Source organism: Lepidochelys kempii, chromosome 9 (assembly GCF_965140265.1).
Source record: "Lepidochelys kempii isolate rLepKem1 chromosome 9, rLepKem1.hap2, whole genome shotgun sequence".
Taxonomy (NCBI): domain Eukaryota; kingdom Metazoa; phylum Chordata; order Testudines; family Cheloniidae; genus Lepidochelys; species Lepidochelys kempii.
Window position 1 is genome coordinate 48,792,233 of NC_133264.1, and position 14,651 is coordinate 48,806,883.

The following is a 14,651-nucleotide window of genomic DNA, read 5'->3' on the forward strand; positions in this document are numbered from 1 at the left end:
CATATAAATTTTTTTTAAAAAAAGAGGGGGTGTGTGGACCCTCCTGTTCCAAATGCACAAGACATTGACGAGCATCAAAAATACTTAGTAATTCAGGTGTGTGTATTACATGATACAAAAGTCCCATGTTAAAATTATTATTAAGGTTGCAAAGTCAAACATCCAAAAGCTAGGAAATGCAAGATTAAAGCTGTCTGTACAACCTTAGCTCCGTCCATCAGTATATGTGCATTATGATACAAATTTCAATCACATATTACTTTTTCCACAGGACCTCTGCCTCATTCAGTGCACACGATGGTTGGTGTTCAGGGAGTGAAGCCCCCTGTTCAATATTTCTTTTCATCCTCATCATTCAGTGTGTGGCCTCCATGCCTTGTTAACTGCACAGCAGCCAACTCTTGCACTGAACGAGTTGTTGCACTTTTTTTTTAATTTCTTCATGGAAATAGAAGCTTATTTCTATGGGGTTCATCACTACAGTTCCTGAGGGCCTGAATTCACCCTCACAACAGCCACAACAGCAAGGCAGTATTATTATCCCCTTTTCCAGATAGAAGAACTGAGGCCCAAAGAGATTAAAGCCAAGATTTGCAAGAGTGTCTCAAAATTCTGGGAGCCTTAGTGACTGGGTGCCTAAAACTGAGATGCCCAAGACCTGATTTTTCAGAGATGATGAGCACTGGCAGCTGCCATGGACTTCAATTGGAATTGTGAGCCGTTAGCACTTTCGAAAATTGTTCTCAAGGAGAGCACCCAGGAGAGAAGGAGCACAAAATTAGTAGTCACATCTGAAAAGTCTGGCTTAAGGTCCCAGTTCAGAAAAGTATTTCTTTGTAGGAAAGGCATTTAAGCAGATAGCTAAAGACAAGACTTGAGCAGGTGCTTAAGTGCTTTCCTGAATCTGGGCCTAGGTTATTTGCGTAACACCAAACAGGAAATCTGTGGCAGAACCAGAGATAGAAGCTGGTAGTCCTGTGTCCCAGTCCACAAGAGCATCCTTTCTCCCCCTGTAGACCCCTGCCTCATTCACTATGCAATCTCATTCCATTCACCATTCTGCCTATAATGGATGTACAGTTGCTAGGGAGGCACACTAGGCCATCCCTTTAATGAACCTCTGTAGTCTTTTAGTTCTGTTCACTTTAATATTTTTTGGAGAAAAGTAATGAAAATTATAAGCCTGAGCATATTCTAATTTTAAGTACTTTTGAAATAACTAAATTATGAGGTTGTAAATTTAGAATTTTTTTAAAAACTTTTTTTTTAAAAGACATTACATGGGGATCTTTGTTCTGGGGCTTTTTTGAACACTTTAAATGTGAAATAGAAAATAGTCATCAAAACTACACACTGATAAATAATACCTTATTTTTGTTGGAAAAAAACAAAGTTATTAACAATTAACTAGCTTACTCAACTAGTTTACAGTAACACAGCAGAAAAAGAGGGCTGATGAGCCCACCTGTGATGTCAACATTCCCCTGGCACCGAACACTTTCTTGTCCAGTCTCCTAACTACAGAACCAAAGGGTGGCCATTTTTCCTGGGAGACACCTGGCTTCAGTTCCATTGTGAACAATGGAAAATAGCAAGACAACTTTATTAGGGACAGTGTCATTGCCACATGCAACATCAGAGAAAGTTTCATGGAGGCTAATTGGATAACCATATGTTATTTTTTAAAAATAAACTTTAAGCTTCCTGTCTATGTTTTTTCAATGTCTTTATTTGAAACATTTGTAAAAGACAAGGAACTTCAAACAAAAAACACTTTGTGTAAATCAGTTAAGGTTGCCAAGAGACAACAATGCCAAAGTCAAAACCACAAAACCCAAGAAATATAGAATAAAGCTGTGTGCACACATCCATTACCTTCTTCCACATTCCCACCCAAAAATATGCTCATAGTCAAATCCTCTAGCAAATCAGCCCTACTGAACAATAGTCACCAAGCTGACACCAAAACAACCTTAACTTTGCCCTCTGAGGAATGCATAAAAAACACAGTGCAAGTCTGTCTCATGGGTAGGATACATAGTAGCCCACAAATCAAAGATCACACATCCATACTGCTAAAAATATGTAGCCAAAAGAACCCATGTCATAACCATAGGGGTAGCCTAAATTCCTCCTTACCTGTAAGGGGTTAAGAAGCTCAAGTAACCTGGTTGGCACCTGACCAAAGGAACCAATGGGGACAGAAGATACTTTCAAATCTTGTAGGGGGAGGTTTTGTTTTGGGTTCTTTGTTTCTGTGGTCATTCGCTCTTGGGACTAAGAGGGACCGGACATCAATTCATGTTCTCCAAATATTCCTGAACAAGTCTCTCATATTTCAAACTTGTAAGTAACAGGCAGGCAAGGCATAGTAGTTTACCTTTGTTTTCTCAACTTGTGAATTTTCCCTTTGCTAGAGGGAGGTTTGTCCCTGTTTTGTTGTAACTTTGAAACTAAGGCTAGAGGGGGTTCCTCTGTGCTCTTTGAATTTTCTGCTACTCTGTAAGGTTAACTACCAGCCTAAATTTACAGAGGTGATTCTTTTACCTTTTTCTCTTTGAATAAAATCCTGATTTTTCCATTGTTCCAAGACCCAGGGGTTTGGGTCTTTGATCATTTTGTAACCAATTGGTTAGGATATTATTCTCAAGCCTCCCTAGGAAAGGGGGTGTATAGGCTTGGGGGAATATTTTGGGGGAATAGGACTCCAAGTGGTCCTTTCCCTGATTGTTTGTTAAATCACTTGGTGATGGTAGCGATCCCAAGGCAAGAAGGGAGTCTGTGCCTTGGGGAAGTTTTAACCTAACCTTGTAAGAATAAGCTTAGGGGGTCTTTCATGCGGGTCCCCACATCTGTACCCCAGAGTTCAGAGTGGGGAAGGAACCCTGACAACCCATGATGGGAAAAAAATACTAGCATCATTATACTATTGTTCACAATTCTAGTATTACACAGACATTTGTTGTAAGAGGTGTCAATGTTCCTAAGAAGAAACACCACCAGGCTCAGCTCTCCTTGACATAGGGCCTGTGGGCTCAATCCTTTCCCGACAGCAGGGTTCTAGAATAGGGCAGGTGGCCCTGGGAAGATCGAACTCAATGAGAGGAGGAAGCAGAAGGCCTTTTTTGTATGGCGGAGGGAGATGAAGACAATACCCTTCCAGGCAGGAACCTTCTGTGCTAATATACCTCCTTGCCCTCCGGCAACTACTGCTGCCCAAGGGCAGTCACCTCACTTAGAGTTTGGGAACCTCTTCCTTCTGGAAGCCATCCCAGTACCCTGAAGTGATGTACGCAGGCTCTCTTCCTGTACTGTCCATCTGCTGCCCTTCTATGGCTCTTCCTCCTCCTCTGCACCCAGGTATCAGGAGGTATGATGGGAGTAAGTCATATTTATTTACTCTTCCGTGGTTTCACTTAAGGTATTTTTTTTAAAGGAGCTGGTAAGTAAATGTTCAAATAGTTTTGGTTACTGTTTGCTAAAATTATTCCAAATATTTAAAAAAAAATTTTATGAAGAAGGAACCTTGTTTAATCTAATTAAATAGAAGCAGAATTTATGGGTAGCTAATGAGGTAGTCATTCGTCTTTGCTGCTTTTGGTATTTTCTAGGAACATGGAGCCTTTTTCCTAACACATTTTAAACACTTTAACTTGCCAGGAAATTATTTTTAAAAAGTGAAAGCAATGCAATTGCTGGAGCCTCTCTGATTGCAATTTTCCATTCAGTTTGCTGGCACACTGTTCTGTCTGTCCCACAGGGTCCTGTAAAGCTAGCCTCTCAGAGATGGTAGGGGGCAGGGGAGGATTTCTTATCTGCTAACTCTCTCTTCACTTTTCCCCCTGTAAGCAGAGAGGACTTCTTCCCTCCACAGGATTCCCTCTCATCACAGAGTGGGAATGTGTGCGTACATGTATGCTTGCTAACCACAGCATAGTAACACACAAGCTCTATATGGGACTGGATTAGACCCAAGAGCTCAAAGGCCAGGTTCCTGAGCCTCTCCAATTCTCTTCTCCGCCCTCACAACACAGACGCAGCAGGAGACCTGCGCCAGCTTTCAGTAACTTCCAATTCACTCAGTACCAGTTTTCAAAGGTGAGGCAGCATGGTTAGTGAATCAGGCCTTAGATCTGGACCCAGGACACCTGGAAAGGGGTTCTGGAACAATTTGTACAGTGGGGGTGCTGAGAGCCGTTTAAACAAACTGTAAACCCTGTATATAATGGAAACCACTTCAAGCCAGGGGGTGTGGCAGCAGCCCTACTTCTAGTACTCATCCACCTGGATTCTACTCCCAGCTCTGCACTGACCTGCTGGGTGACCTCAGGCAAGCCATTCCCCTCCCTGAGTCTCTGGTTCCCCTGATCTGTCTTTCCTATCTGGGGAGAGTTTTTCTGGAAGCACCAGTCTCCTCCTATATGTCGGTACAGTGCTCAGTGCAATGGGAAATCTCAGCAGGGGCCTCTAACATGCTACATTAGTGCAAATAATCATAACTGAAACAGAGGCTATGACAATCCCAACATTGCCAACTCTTGTGATTTTATTGTGAGCCTCGCAATAACTGATATTTTACGTAAAACATTTAAGTAAGTAGGAAAATAAGTAGGTATTTTACTTATTTATTTTAACATGACTCCAGCTCCTGGAGTCATGTTACTATATGCAAATTTCAGCTTCCACTGAAAAAAAGAAGTGACATTTCTAGCCCTCATGGCTGTGGAGAAATATAGAAAAACACGATCCATGTGCCCACAATGGCCCAGAAACCAGAAAGGTAAGAAAAAGAACCCAAAGCAAATTACTTGTTTTAAAGGGGTCTGACTCTTTTTAACATTTGGGGTTTGTGATACTGCTTTCTATCCAGCCCCAGCCCCCATAACCACAGGACCAAAGATATCACTTCCATCAGGAACAAGATTTCTCTAGGGAGCCGAAACATTCCTGACTCAACCCAGAACGCTCTGGTCCTGGACCATCACAACACAGGGTTGCCCCCTTCTCTTCTCTCCCCTACTCTCCATTATAGGCATAGACTCACATCATTCACAAAATTCCTTTACACAGCATGGTGGCACAAGACTTCATCAACTCTGCCCTCCCACACAAACAGCCCTGGCCTCTGGGCAATCTACTCACTCCCCAGCTATCTGGTGCATCACAACCTCACTGGCACAGAGAGCAAGGCCTTCTACAACCTCCATATTGCCAGCTCCAAGTATTCAAAAGTGGTGAATAAGAAAATTGGCTTAAAAGTAGGGCTGTCAATTAATCAGAGTTAACTCATGTGATTAACTCAAAAAATTAATCATGATTAAAAAATTATTCACAATTAAATACAAAGTGATATTTATTAAATATTTTGGATGTTCAACATTTTCAAATATATTAATTTCAATTACAACACAGAATACACAGTAGAGTGCTCACTTTATAGCATTTTCATTACAAATATTTGCACTGTAAAAATGGCAAACAAGAAATATTATTTTTCAATTCACCTCATACAAGAACTGTACGCAATCTCTTTATCATGAAAGTGCAACTTACAAATGTAGATTTTTTGTTAAATAACTGCACTCAAAAATAAAACAATGTTAAACTTTAGAGCCTACAAGTCCACTCAGTCCTACTTCTTGTTCAGCCAGTCACTAAGACTAACATGTTTGTTTACATTTATGGGAGATAATGCTGCCTGCTTCTTATTTACAACGTCACCAGAAAATGAGAACAGGCATTCGCATGGCACTTTTGTAGCCGGCATTGCAAGGTATTTACATGCCAGACATGCTAAACATTAGTACGCCCCTTCACATTTCGGCCACCATTCCAGAGGACATGCTTCCATGCTGATGATGCTCTTTAAAAAAATAATGCATTAATTAAATTTGTGGCTGAACTCTGTGGGGGAGAACTATATATCTCCTGCTCTGTTTTACCCACATTCTGCCATATATTTCATGTTACAGCAGTCTTGGATGATGACCCAACGCGTGTTGTTCATTTTAAGAACGCTTTCACTGCAGATTTGACAAAACACAAAGAAGGTACCAATGTGAGATTTCTAAAGATAGCTACATCACTCGACCCCAGGTTTAAGAATCTGAAGTTCCTTCCAAAATCTCAGGGGGATGCGGTGTGGAGCATGCTTTCAGAAGTCTTAAAAGAGCAACACTCAGATGCGGAAACTACAGAACCTGAACCATCAAAAAAGAAAATCAACCTGCAGGTGGCATCTCACTCAGATGATGAAAATGAACATGTGTCGGTCCGCACTGCTTTGAATCGTTATCGAGCAGAAGCTGTTATCATCCTTTGGAATGATGGCTGAAGCGTGAAGGGACATATGAATCTTAAGTGCATCTGGCACATAAATATCTTGCAATGCCAGCTACAACAATGCCATGCGAATGCCTGTTCTCACTTTCAGGTGATATTGTAAACAAGAAGTGGGTAGCATTATCTCCTGCAAATGTAAACAAACTTGTTTATCTGAGTGATTAGCTGGACAAGAAGTAGGACTGAGTGGACTTGTAGACTAACGTTTTACATTGTTTTATTTTTTAATTCAGTAAATTTTTGTACTTCTATATTTGTAAGTTCAACTTTCATGATAAAGAGATTGCACTACAGTACTTGTATTAGATTAACTGAAAAATACTATTTCTTTTGTTTTTTATGGTGCAAAGATTTGTAATAAATAAATATAAAGTGAGCACTGTACACTTTGTATTCTGTGTTGTAACTGAAATCAATATATTTGAAAATATAGAAAATTTCAAAAACTATTTAAATAAATGGTATTCTATTATTGTTTCACAGCAATTAATTTTTTAATTGCTTGACAGCCTACTTAGAAGTAATGAGATTTAAAAATTATACATGTTGGGTTCTCTTCTTTGCCTTCTGTCTTCTCAGCTTTCGTACACAATCACTTCACCTTTTCAAGCTTCTTCCAAAACCATGAGGGCTAGAAACTGAACCTTTTTTTTAAAATGAAAGCTGAGATTTTCGTGTAATCTATTGTAGTGAGCAGCTGAGACATGTCTCTCGGTGGTGCCTTAGAAATGGCTGAGAGACTCTGGACTTTGGAGTTTGATCAGTCCTGCAGTTTGAAGTCTCAGAGTGGTTAATGGTTCCCTGGTAGTGAGGGGTGGGGCTGAGCTGATCTAAGCAGGGAGACTTGATGTAAAAAGTCACTTGCCAGGCAAGCTTGAGAGCCATGAACAGAGGCAGCTAACAGGGAAGTTTCAGAGGGGGTCTGGAGCGGGAGCAAGAGAGGCTTTCCTTTCAGTTTCAGGTCTATGTGCAATTTCAAGGTGACCAGCAACGGAACAGTGGGGGTGACCTGTGATGGATGCGCCATGTTTTCTTTTCTGCCTGAAGCCAGAAGGGACTTCTGTGCATAAAGTACAAGTTTAGTGGCTGTGCTGGAGGGAAAGATTCTTGGATTGGAGAGTCAAGAAGAGACGCTCCTGAGAATCAGAGACACTGAGGTGTTCCTAGACAGCCAGGCTCAGGAAATATTGGCCCCCACAGGTTTAAGAAAGAATGGAGCTGACCACCAAAATGTCACAGAGAGAAGAAGTCAGAGAGGAGACCTGGCAGTTTATAACCAGGGGAAAGAGGTCATGGCAACATTCTACAAAGCTGGAAACAGAGGAGGATGGACAGGGTGTGGCTGTCAGAGAGAAGTAGTCCAGGAGGAATTTCACACAGCTAGAATTTTCCAATCGATACCAAGTCTTCAACATGGAAATTGTGGAAGACACCTCTCAAGATCCAGCTGGTCCAAGGGAACAGAGAGATGTATGGGACATATATGTAGATCGCAGCTCGGCCCAACCTATATGAAAAACAGGCTTGCCCGTACAGAATTCTCCAACAGTCTAAGGAAGACAAACAATCCTTGTTTGGGATTCAGGACTCAGAAGAATCTAAAACATTCTGCAAAGGACAAGCGGACAACAGGACAGTGTGCTGCCATCCCAATGCCAAGACAAAAGCCGTCACTCCAAGATTGGATAGGCTTTGGAAATTAAGAGGTAAGGATCAACTGGTGATGGTTCATATTGGCACTAATGACACTGCCTTTCAGGCTATCTCACAGAGAATAGGGAATTTAGAAGCGTGCTAAAGAAGAATGTCCAACGAATCTTCTCTAGGATTCTTCCTGTTATGCAAGCAAAGGAAGACAGAAGGCAGAAGATTCTGGAAGTGAACCTCTGGCTAGGTAACTGGTTTAGGGTGGAAGGTTTTGGTTTTGTGGAACATTGCTCCACCTTCTAAGCAGTACAGTTTTGATGCTTTCCATGTGAGCAGAATCTCCTTGGGAACTAGCTAGCTAGGGTAGTCAGAAGGGCATTAAACCAATAACAAAGGGGGAAGAATAAAGACAGAATATGTGAGCACTAATTTAGCCCAGAATAAAGATTCTGAAAGCAAAAATTAATCAAGGAACCAAAGGACATGAGGAGAAGAAATTCTTTAATTGCCTGTATACCAATGTTAGGTTCCTGGGTAACAAACAAGGAATTGGAATTGCTCATTCATGAGCATAAATTTGACTTCACTGGTATTATTGAAACCTGGTGGGATGATTTGCACAATTGGAATGTTAAAATCTATTGTCATAATCTAGGAAAGATCAAGAAGGCAAAGAGGGAGCGGCTCTCTACATCAAAACTGACATTACCTGTTTCCAAGTGTCTGATAACTCAGAAGAAAATGACCCTGAATGCTTATGGATCAATGTCCTAACAGATAAAGCATAACATGGGGTATTAGTTGGTGTCTGCTACATACCACCGAACCACACTATGAAACAGGATGAGAGGTTCCTACACACCTATCTACAATGTGTAGGGGAAAAAAGCTGTTTGATCTTACAGGACTTCAATCTGAGTGACACGTGCTGAAGGTCTCCTGCTGCTAGTACTAAAACATCCTTGGAATTTCAAAAATTATAGATAATAATTTCCTAACTCAAAACCAGGGGGGATTCCAATATTAGACCTAGTCTTAACAGATAAAGAGGAACTGATCATAGAACTAAAAATGATTGGTAGCTTCGGTAAAAGTGATCATGACTTGATTACATTTATAATGTGCAAACAGAACTAAGTCCAGATCAGTAATACACACACACACACTTGTAGTCTGGGAGCCACCTCCTGAGCACGCCCTTGGGGCCGGAGGTCACTCTGCACTGGCCTACCTCGGTTTCCCTCTCTGTGAGGTAACAATGAGTTCACTTTAAAAGCCCACAAAGAGAAGCCAAACACTCTATTCTACATCAATATCTCCCTCTCTAGTGGAGACTTCTAGAAAAGTGTTTGAACAACAGTTTACATGCTCTTACTTCAGAGCCCAGGCAAAACTTTAAAAGTCCCAAAACAAAAAGTCTCCAGCAGCAGCTCCTTCTGTAAGGCCTCAGGCTTGCTCAGTCTCTCCCAGATGGAGAGCTTTGTAATTCCTTCTTTCTATTTCTTCAAAGTCTCTCTTAGACCTTCCTGCCTAGAAAGCTCTGTAGTCCCCTCTTTCTCCAGTTGGAACTCCCAGCTGCTCTTTAATAGGGGAATCACCTGATCCCTCTCAGGTGTGTCTACTTAGTAACCAGGGTTAGCTGACTCCAGACCTCTAGGCCATAAAGGTGGAAGCCACATGGTCACGGTGCTTTGAAAAGGGCCAGTTTCAAAAAGCTGAAAACAACTATGAGCCAAATCAGCTAGCAGGAAGTATATAATCAGAAAAATATGAATGATAATTGGGAATTGTTTAAGAATACCTTACACTAAATACCCAAAAAGCCACAATCCCACAATGGAGGAAGAAAGCCAAACCGGCAGCTATAAAAAAAATTAAAAATTAAATATAAAAAATGGAAGAAAGGGCAAGTTGATAGCAATGAATATAATTCAGAAGCTAGGAATTGTAGAAAATTGATAAGGGAAGCCAAGGGACACAAGGAGAACTCTATGGCGAGCAGAGTTAAGGTCAATAAGGAGTTATTTAAGGATATTAGAAACAAAATGAATCCTGACAACGATACTGGTCCAATAAATGGTAGAATTATTAATAACAATGCAGGAAAGGCAGAAGTGTTCAATAAATATTTCTGTTCTATAGTGTGTGTGTACGGAGGAGAATGATATAGTTATATCATATAATAACAAGCTTTCCATTCCACTAGTATCTTAAGAGGTTGTTAAACTGCAGTTACTAAAGTTAGATATTTTTTAAGTTAGCAAGTCTGGATAATTTGCATCCAAGAGTTTTAAAAGAGCTGGCTAAGGAGCTTTCTGGACTATTAATGTTGTTTTTTAATAGATCTTGGAACTCTGGGAAAGTTCCAGAAGACTGCAAGAAAGCTAGTGTTGTGCCAATATTTGAAAAGCGTAAATGGGATGACATACATAGTTACAGACCTGTCAGTATTGCACAGTCCCCTGGCAAGATAATGGAGAAACTGATACGGAACTCTATTAATACAGAATTAAAGAAGGGTAATATAATTAATATCAATCAGCACGGGTTTATGGAAAATATATCCTGTCAAGCTAACTTGATTTCTTTTTTTGATGAGATTTCAAGTTTGGTTGATAAAAGTAACAGTGTAGATGTAATATACTTAAGTCTTCTGTAAGGCATTTGAATTGGTACTGCACAACATTTTGATTAAAAAACCAAAGCAATATTAAATTAACACGGCACATATTAAAAGCTGTCTAACTGATAGGTTTTAAAAGGTAATTGTAAATGAGGAATCATTATCAAGTGGATATGTTTCTAGTGTGATCCCTCATGGATTTGTTCTTGGCACTACACTACACTACTTACCATTTTTATCTATGACCTGGAAGAAAACAAAATCATCACTGAGAACGACACAACAATGGGGGAGCGGTAAATAATGAAAAGGATAGGTCATTTACACAGAGCGATCTGGATCACTTGGTAAGCTGAGCACAAGCAAACAATACGCATTTTAATACAGCTAAATGTGTACATCTAAGAACAAGGAATATAGGCCATACTTACATGATGGAGAACTTTATCCTGGAAAGCAGTAATGCTGAGAGAGATTTGGAGGTCATAGTGGATAATCAGCTGAACATAAACTCCCCGATCAATGTTGTACCCAAAAGGGTTAATGCGATCCTTGGATGTATAAACAGGGGAATCTCGAGTAGGAGTAGAGGGGATAATTTTACGTCTGCATTTGGAACTGATGCGACCACTGCTGTAATAGTGTGTCCACAATTTAAGAAGGAGGATAAAAATTGGAGAGGGTTCAGAAAAGAGTCAAGAGAATGACTAAAAGATTAGAAAACATGCCTTTTGGTGATAGACTCAAGGAGCTCAATCTATTTATCTTAACAAAGAGATGGGGTTCAGTCTATATAAGATTACAGTCTACAAGTACATACATGGGGAACAAATATTTGATAATCGGCTCTTCAATCTAGCAGAGAAAGGAATAACATGATCCAATGGCTGGAGGTTGAAGCTAGACATATTCACACTGGAAATAAGATGTAAACTTTAAATAGTGAAAGTAATTAACCATTAGAACAATTTACAAAGGACAATTTTTAAATCAAGATTGAATGTTTTTCTAAAAGATATGCCATAGGAATTATTTCAGGGAAGTTCTCTGTCCTGTGTTATACAGGAGATCAGAATAGATGATCACAGTGGTCCCTTCTGGCCTTGGGATATATGAGTCTCAATCTTCCTTTATCCCACTGCTGCTGTGGTAGCACAGCATCCTGACTCACTGGTGAAGCCATAGACCAATTCCCCAGGCCACAGCCCTAGTAACCAGATAACTCATGAAACAAGAGACACCAAGCTAGGTTACTTCACCTCTCACAGGTATCACGACACATAAAAATGCCACATTTTGCATTTGCAACACAAAATTAAATGTGTAATTTGCTAATCAGCCCTCCAAAAATCATTCTTTTTCCTGAAGTCAGAAAGGATCTTAGGACAGAAACGAATTACATATAGATCCTTAGATTTTGAGGCCAGAAGGGGTCTCCTGCATAGCACAGGCCACACAACTTCACTGAGGTTTCTCTGCATCAAACCCATACATTCCAGTTGAGCAAGAGCATGGTCCTTAGAAAGAGACATATAATCTCAATTTAAATATTTCCCGTGACAGAGAATCCACCACATCCTAGGAAAGTTATTCCCAGTGGTCAATTACCCTATTAAAAATATCAACCTTATTTCAAGGCTGAATTTGTCTAGCTTCAGCTTCCAGCCTTTGGAATCTTGGATTTTGTTCTGGCCTTGTCTGCAAAATTAAAGAGCTTTCTGCTATCAGAATTCTTCTTCCATGTAGGGACTTGTAGACCATGACCTAGTTGCCTCTTAGCCATCTCTTGAATAAACTAAGTAGATTGAGTGTCTTTAGTCTCTCACTGTCAGGCTGGTTTTCCAGACCTTGAATCATTTGTAGCTCTTCTCCAAACCCTCTACAATTTTTCAACATCTTTGAAGTGAGGACACCTCAACATCTTTTTTGAAGTGAGGACACCTGGAGTGGACACAGTACCCCAGGAATGATCTCACTAAGGCCATATGCAATGGTAAACACCTCCCTGCTTCAACTTGATATTCTCCTGCTCATACATCCAAGGATTGCATTTACTCACTTAACCACCACATTAGACTGGGAGCTGATGTCCAGTTAGTTACCCACCATGACTGCTAAGTCCATTTCAGAGTCATTGTTTTCCAAAATCCAATCTCACTCTATATAAGCATGACCTAAATTCTGGGTTTCTAGATCTATAACCCTGCATTTAGCTGTTTGAAAATGAATGTCATTCAAGGCTTACCATGCAATCTGGATTGCTCTGTAGAACTGACTTGTCCTTATCATTTACCACTCCACCAATTTGGGTATCATCTGAAAACTTTACCAGCAATGATTTGGTATTCTTACAGATCACTGATAAAGATATTGAATAGCACTGGGCCTAGAGCAGACCCCTGTGCAGGCCCCCCCACCAAAAAACATCCCCATTAGAGGATGATTCCCCAGTTACATATCAGGCTACGCCCACACTGCTCAGTAATTGACAGAAGGAGCACTACCATTTATAACAAATTATAAATGCAAATTCAAGTGTCATACACACTTGTCACAGCTTAGTGACAAATGGATCTACAAACATGCCAAATGTGAGGAAGATTTTGACACAAAGTGATAACGAAATAAATCTATAATTTGTTACATATAGCTGGAGTGGTCACTTGATGCACCTTTTAGCTAAAGACAGATACTCCAGGAATAAAGGAAAATATAGTTGAAACTGTAAAATACTTCCATAATAACCACTTTTCGTAAGCTGTGCTTAAAATAGCAAACCAGATCATAGCTTATTCTACCTCAAGATGCCTAATGGCATTCAGAAGCTAATTGTTTTGAGTAGTTTGTTAAGAACTAGCATAACTGGATGATAATTTGTGCAGATAACTGTGACAAAACAGATGGTGTTGTCACTGCCTATGTAGTAAACATAGGGATGAAGAGAAATTTAGAAGAACAGACTGAATATTTCCATTGGCTTGGACAAAGTGCAAATGGATGGCTGTAACATTATTAATGCTGTCGAGACATTTGGAAGGTACTTCAGGAAACACCACAGAGAAATATTTAAGGACAAACTTACATTACAGGCAGTAAAGAAACAGATGAAGCAAGCACTTGCTCCACTTCATTTTATTATCTATGTTCTCAACCCAAAGCTCCAGGGTAGATGTCTAAGTACAAATAAGGTGCATGCTGCTATGACATGGTCATTGGTTAATCAACCAACAAAACAGATTTCAGGGACGAAGAAGAATCAGTCCAAACACGTTTGCTGCTGACCCTACCAATAAAGTTGAATCACTGAAGTCCCTGGTGATCCATATAGATGTAGAGTTTATAAAAGTCACAAGACAGCTTTGGAGGTGGCGCAGAGGAGCACCCTCTGCTGGTGTGATCCTCCCAAGACCAGCTATGCAGGCTTCAGGGCAGATTTGTGTCAACAGAGCAGCACAAAGCCTCCACAACAGAGCAGTGGTTTGGATCACTGAGCATGGCATGTAAAGCAAAATACTAACCATCCAGGCACTCAGAGCAGCCCGATGGGACACCCACCCACCAATGGTGCTTCTCTTAAAAACAGTGCAACAAAGTTTTCATCCTCTTTATCTATTTCTCCCTATACCTTGTGGTCCTCATCCTCATCCCCTTGTTTACGAATAAGACATTTTAACTCTAAGCCTGGATGGTCTATTTATAAACCTGTTAGTATCTGGCTGCAAATAACTTTCTGCAAATAGAGAAGCCTAGAGGGAACGCAGTCGCATTCCCTGATCCAATAAAAAGACACAAAGTAATACAAAAATAAAAAGAAACCCAAGACTTCAAACCTGGGCCTGTTGGAATGACTTCTGCCTCTTTTTGATCCGAGATGGAAGAACAAAATCACAGCCCCTTGCAAGGAAAGCAAGCTCTCCTCTTAAGTCTGGGTCTCTTCGCAGAGAGGTTTCCTTGATCATCATCTTGCTAAGTTCCTGAGCAATCTTTTTGCTTTCCAGCTGTGGTACAGAGTCTTTGTAGGAGATCACGTCAGCCCCAA

General features: G+C 40.4%; 1 protein-coding gene across 4 annotated transcripts in view; it reads right to left on the minus strand.

Annotated features, from left to right (window-relative positions):
- PPP2R3A (protein phosphatase 2 regulatory subunit B''alpha) overlaps window positions 1-14,651 on the minus strand; it is a 148,083-nt gene that overhangs the window by 78,999 nt on the left and 54,433 nt on the right. The gene's annotated exons all lie outside the window — the stretch shown is intronic.